Source organism: Gasterosteus aculeatus, chromosome 15, assembly GCF_964276395.1.
Source record: "Gasterosteus aculeatus chromosome 15, fGasAcu3.hap1.1, whole genome shotgun sequence".
NCBI classification, from domain to species: Eukaryota; Metazoa; Chordata; class Actinopteri; order Perciformes; family Gasterosteidae; genus Gasterosteus; species Gasterosteus aculeatus.
The window spans coordinates 18,172,764-18,178,964 of NC_135703.1; positions in this window are offsets into that span (position 1 = coordinate 18,172,764).

Consider the following 6,201-nt stretch of genomic DNA (forward strand, 5'->3'; position numbering starts at 1 on the left):
CCTCACCAGCAACTGCCTTTTAGGTGTGCAGTACCTTCAATTCTATTCTCGATTTAACAGAGTGCCAGGGAGCGGTACACAACCAATATGATCCCGTTTCTTAGTTCTTGTTAATACACATGCTGCAGCATTCTGTACCAACCTGAGAGGCTTAAGAGACTTTAGAGCAGCCTGATAATAAAGAATTGCAGTAATCTAGAAGTCACTTTGAGACAGGAAGTGCCGGATTTTATACGTAGATGAAAAAAAGCAGGCCTTAAGGGACATACGATTATTTACAGTTCTGCTGGTTACCAGAGCAATTCCATCCAGAGAAACTATCACCAGACAGCTGACTTCGAAGGCGCTCTGGGCCTCATGAAATAACATCAATTTTGTCTGTTTATCAGAAAGTTGCTGGTGATCCAAGTTATGATGTCCGCAAGAGATTCTTAGAGTCTAACAAGCTAGCCGGTCTCATCTGGCTTGATTGACAATTCTTCCTAGTCCATTTAACCACCTTACATTCAATGAGACAGCGTTATTTCCAACCTTCATGCTATCAGAAGAATTGTTAGTATTAGCGATTATCAATGGTATATGTAGTTGCAGGACAAAGATAGTAGCTAGAGAGCAAACTATTGGAAGATGGTTGAAAAAAGGGGGAGAAAGAAAAAAGGCCTCTTGTCTTTTGGTGAAAGCATTGTCCAAACAGTAGTTTTTCCATCAAGGAAGTGGGAAATGATGTTCAAAGCAAAGCCTGAGAAGCAGTTCTCGAAAGTTTTCTCCTGACACCAAGGAGTCAGACCGTTTATAGGAAAATACAGTACTTTTTTGACTGCTTTTGTGTCACAGCTCAAAGAACTGCAACACATTGGAATTAAATTGCAGGATTCTGAAAACAGACAACGTTCATTCACTCCGGTGCTCTGCAGATTCTGTTCAGTTGTGGGTGTGACTTCACACTGACAGAGGCCCACATGTTTGGGAAACTAGGCAAATCATTTTCACCATGCTATGGTGGCAACACCTGATGATCCAGTAATGGTTGTAAAAAGCCCATCTCCTTTCTTGGAACTTGAGTCTCAACATGAGAACAGGATTTGTTACTACCACAGTGTCGGTCTCGGTGTCACCATACCAATCACATCTTTGTGGCTAAACAGCAAGCACCATAATGAAGAGTGCTACCTGGGCTTGAAAGCCAGTGACCTGGCCAGTTGCAGTTCAGGATACTTCACACCAGCGGTGATTTTTCACGGTCAAGTGCCTCACTTTTGTGAGGCTCAAATTGCAGCTCCCCACTTGAAAGGGCAACTAAGCTAAGAAGTGTAGACTGGATTCCACTCAATGGCCAAGATTTGGACTTTGCTTTCTTGCTTTTTATTTTTAAAATTGTCCAGGTCAAACCAGGTGAAAAACCTTGAAATACAAAACACAAATAGAAGGTCAAAGAAATATAACCCAAGAAACCAGAATCAATTCACATACCTAACATCACATACTTAATTTAAAATCTACTGGAAATTAACCTCAAAATAAGTAGAAAGAAAACCCAAATTTAAAGTAACCCAAAAGCAAATTAAATACATTTTTAAAACACTATTTAATGATGATTTTAACCTTACAAACTTTAGCAGCTTTTAACTCGGTGAATTCACACAAATCAATTCTATCCAATTACATTTAGCTTGAATACTTTTTAAAACACTCATTTCATTAAATATATAACATTTTTTCTTGCATTTGATGCCATAACTAGTCAACCACTCAAAATTCTTCAGTCTTTATTCCTGCAGTCTCCTCTTTCCAAGCTCTTCAATGTCGCTTTCTCACACTGCTCGCTCTTCACTGCCCTGTGAGTGAGTGCCTCCAACCCCCCTGACCTCCAGATCATCTCCACCTGGTGCATTCAAATCTCCGCCTCCAGCCTGGGAGACGCACCTACACCTGCCTCTCAGCCAGAGAGGGGCTCGCTCTGCAACAGTTACTCTCCTCACAGGAAACAACATTTTTCATATTAAAACCTACTCTGTAAACCGTACCACATAACTGATTTCTTACCTTGTGACAGTGATTAACTTATATGCAGTTATATAAGTCGCCTTCCTGTGCTCTCAAATCTTGTGCAACACACGTAATGACTGAAAGTCAGTAGTCAGTCCTCTTCTATCCGGCTGATCCTTTGAGATTGCAGGGGAGCTCGAGTCAACCCCATTGAGTGAGAGACGGGGTACAACCTGGAGAGAACCTGCGCAGGCACGGCGAGAACATGCAAACTCCACCTGGAAAGGTGCTGGGCGGGATTGAACCCATGACCGCCATTTGATGGCTATCGGGAACACGATTCTCGTTCTTCACACTTCCCCCGCCCCCCTTTTCAACCATTCACATATGGAAGATATGTCTGCAATTCCTCCACACTAGAGACAATCTCCACAGAGGAGGACAGGTCCAGATAGGATGCAGTCATTGCTTTGAAAAAGCCACACTGTCTCCACCAATCCAACAAAAACTAAAAATATTTAGAACTTATGAAGTTAAACAAGCATCTAATTATGTGTTCTAACCGTGTGAGGTTATCACCAGTATACTAATGTGAACACTAGCTGGAATGATTGCATTAGGCTTTTACATTTTTTCCCCTTGACTGAAGTGTTTTTTCGTCTCAGTTTTGGTTTTATAATTCAAGTACTGTTTCAAATACAAAACCAGAGAGTGCGGTCGCAGCAGTCATTTTACACAAAGAGCAGCAATATAATCTTTTTAAAATTGTCACACTATAACATCTTTTTTTTTTTTGCTGGTCTGTGTTTGTGAGTCCAAATGTGCAGGCATGTCCCTTCCTTGCCAGGTCAGTGGATTGCGTAACAGCTGTTGGTGGCTGTCGTTCGCAATACAATGTGTTACATAAGACAATTTGATGTTCAGTTATAATCCGGCCTGTGCTGCCTGAGCGTTCCCCATCTGGGATTTCCAGCCTGTCCTGATCCTGAGCTCTGGGCCTCCCCTCCCCGCTGTGCTGACACAGACACTACTCCATATGTAAGGACCGGTCAGAGCGCCACCGGACCTTCTGACCAATGTTTTAATTCACGACAGCTGTTCCGAAAACAAATTGGTGGATTGGCCTGATTTCTTTTCACCAGACCAACTCCGTTTGCAATCTATTTCTGAATGTGTTAGTTGCACGTGTCCCCAAGTTTTCACCATCTGAACCCGCATGACACTCATGTTCCTTGACTTTTGCAGACTGGCTTCTGGTGAGGAACCTGCAGAGAACATTCACCAGCTCTTAGGTTCCCCTCGGCTCTAGCGACTGCATTCGGGCATGTCACTGGGAAAAATCACTGCCTGGAGGAGATGAATTAGCACAGTTGGTGACACTTGTACCAGCTAACCACACTCACCTTGCAGCTTATTTCCATTTGAAGATGAGCATGTTCCTTTATCAGTCCTGACACCTCCCGATAATTCTGGGTGAGAACAAAGTGCAGCGCTGGAGTGACACATTCCAAAAAGGTCCCAACCCTAAATTAGAGCTGCAGGTGTCTCCTGTTGTGATCTAAGGCGATGAAGTGGATGTCTGAGTGAATATCCACCAACAGCATTGCAAGATCACCTCTGACAACACCAACTAGCCCACCTGCTGCTGCACACCACGGGAGGGAGTGTGTGCATGTGTGTTTGTACGCGTCACCTGCAGTCGTGTGAACTCACCCGAGTGTTCACGTTACTAGCAGAAAGGACGACGGCCTTTTGAAGCTGTCTTCACACGCACACACATATTCAGAGCTGTGCCTGTTGAGCAGGAACTTTATACAAGCCACAGGCTAGATGAGCCTTTGAGACAAAGTCTCTGGATGTGTGTTTGTGTTAAAGGGCTCATTTAAACATTCAGAAATCAATTCTGGTTTTGAAACAAAAACATATGTATCGACTTTTAAATTGCTGTTGGGAATTAATGTGGAACTTAATGACCACAATGGTCATGTAATGGAGCTTAAGCGGTATTTCACAAAGGAAGACTGTCTTTACACCATGGGTCATTTATAAATACCTCCCAGCATTATGCTACCAGCTGATATTGGGGACATCCGTGCTTAAACAACCAACCAACAACCAGATGTAGCCCTCTGTCTCTAAACCAATCATATTGTTACTGTCAAACTTTTAAAGAGGTTCTCTCTGTTGTTGCTATCTGGTGTCATTTCAGCCCGAAATCAGAATGCGACTCCACCCAAGGCCCCTCCAGCCAGCTTCCAATCATACTTTACATTCAGCATTGGTTCATCAACGGTTGTAGACAATGAGGATGATATTATAGAGGTACAGTACAATGACGTGGCTGGAAGATCAGAGATGTCTGAATGAATTGACAAGATTGAAAGTCCTGGGTGAAGAAAGGGAAAAGAGGAATTAAAGGGAACAAATAGCGCAGGGTTCCCCAACCACTTGGCACTGCGCCGCAGAGAAAGAAAATTATATATATATATATTATTCATTTGGCCTTTTTTTCAGAAAATTATTTTTGAATCCAGACATTTTGAAAAAGGTCTGGATGGTCTCCTAGTTACATGCCCTTGTCCCTCTAGATGCAATTAACCCAAGCGGTTATTAATGGCTAACCATTGTATTTGTCACCAGCTCTATCCTCTTCCAATTTTGAAGTTTTTCCCAATTCTCATTACCATAGCAATTAGCAGCTGTCAAGTGCTGTCAAGCTCTCCTGTTAATTCAAGTAAAAACATATTTTTGATTATTGTATTCATTAGTCTTAAAAGGCATGTAAAAAACTCACAAAGACGAAGCACATTCACACTTTCAAGCAGTTAGATAAACAATAGTTGATTGTTGATTGCCAGTTGATCTAAGCTGTTTGTCTTTGGACTGTGGAAGTAAAGTGGAGCCCTCTGAGGAACGTCACACAGACTTTGGAAGAACAGTTTCCATGATGGTTGCTACAACCTTTAAATAAGTAAGTAGTGAGTCAAATGTATTTATAGACACAGACCAAGATCTCAAAGTTCTTTGCAGGGCAAGAGAAAAACACTGTGTGAACAAAAGAGCCACTAAATAACAGACACATGAGAGTATTCTCAATGTAAAGCAACGTTCTTAAGCCACAAACATGGGTTTTACAAAAGACGTTAAAACAGTTTAAAAAGGTGCGTTTTGAGCTGCTGAGTGAATACGTCCACAGAATCTGCCAGGCGTGGGGATGCAGGCCGAGCATTCCACAGTTTGGAGCTACTGCCTCAAAAGCTCAATCACCACAGGTACGAGGTACAGACCGAAGGCCGAAGCCGTTAGACCTGAGAGTGCGAGCGGGTGTGTAGTGGAAGCGTAAATCAGTTACAAAGGCGGTGGCCTCACCGTGTAAAGCTGTGTACGTGGGTGGAGAATTTTGTGTATCCCGATCGCTACTGGGAGCCAGTGGATGGAGGTGAGCATGGGGGCGATGTGAGACTGTCAACTTGCCCTGGTGAGTAAACGGGCTGCAGCGTTTTGTATGACCTGCAAACGGTTTAGAGCAGCTAACATTAAGTAATGAGAAAAGTCAATTACAATAATCAATGCGTGACGTTATGAATGCATGTATGATCATCTCAAGTTCAGCAGTTGAGACCACAGATCTGAGTTTAATATTTCTGATGTGGAAAAAACGTGATCTACACAGCCGCTTAATATGGGGGTCAAATTACATCAATCAAAAAAAATCCCAATGTTGCAAAAGTCCCAAGCACACTCCATGCGCCACATCTCCTCTCAGCAGCAGAGGAGAGTGGACCAACACTCGTAGGGACAAACTCATCAGGTGCAATGACAAGAACCTTTGTCTTACTGCTGTCCAGTCACTGATTGCAGTGACATAATCCAAGGGCATAGTTACTGTGAAGACCTCACTGGGTTTGAATGAAAGATGAGTTGTGTATCATCCAAAAATGATAAGCAATACTGTGTCAAGTCATTTATAATTTAACATGAAAGAAAATAGTCCCTTGTTCCAGCATAAACTGTAATGCAGAAGATGCCACATCATGAAATGGTACTAACAGTAAAGAAAGACATACTACAACGTACTACAACTATAGTAGCCTAGTCCTGCAGAGTATATCTAAAAAACTGGATAGCCAACATTAATGGATATAAGGTAAACTTTCTGCTGAGCCTGTTGACTAGTACAGGGTGGAACAGTGTTAATTTTGTTAACAAAAAATA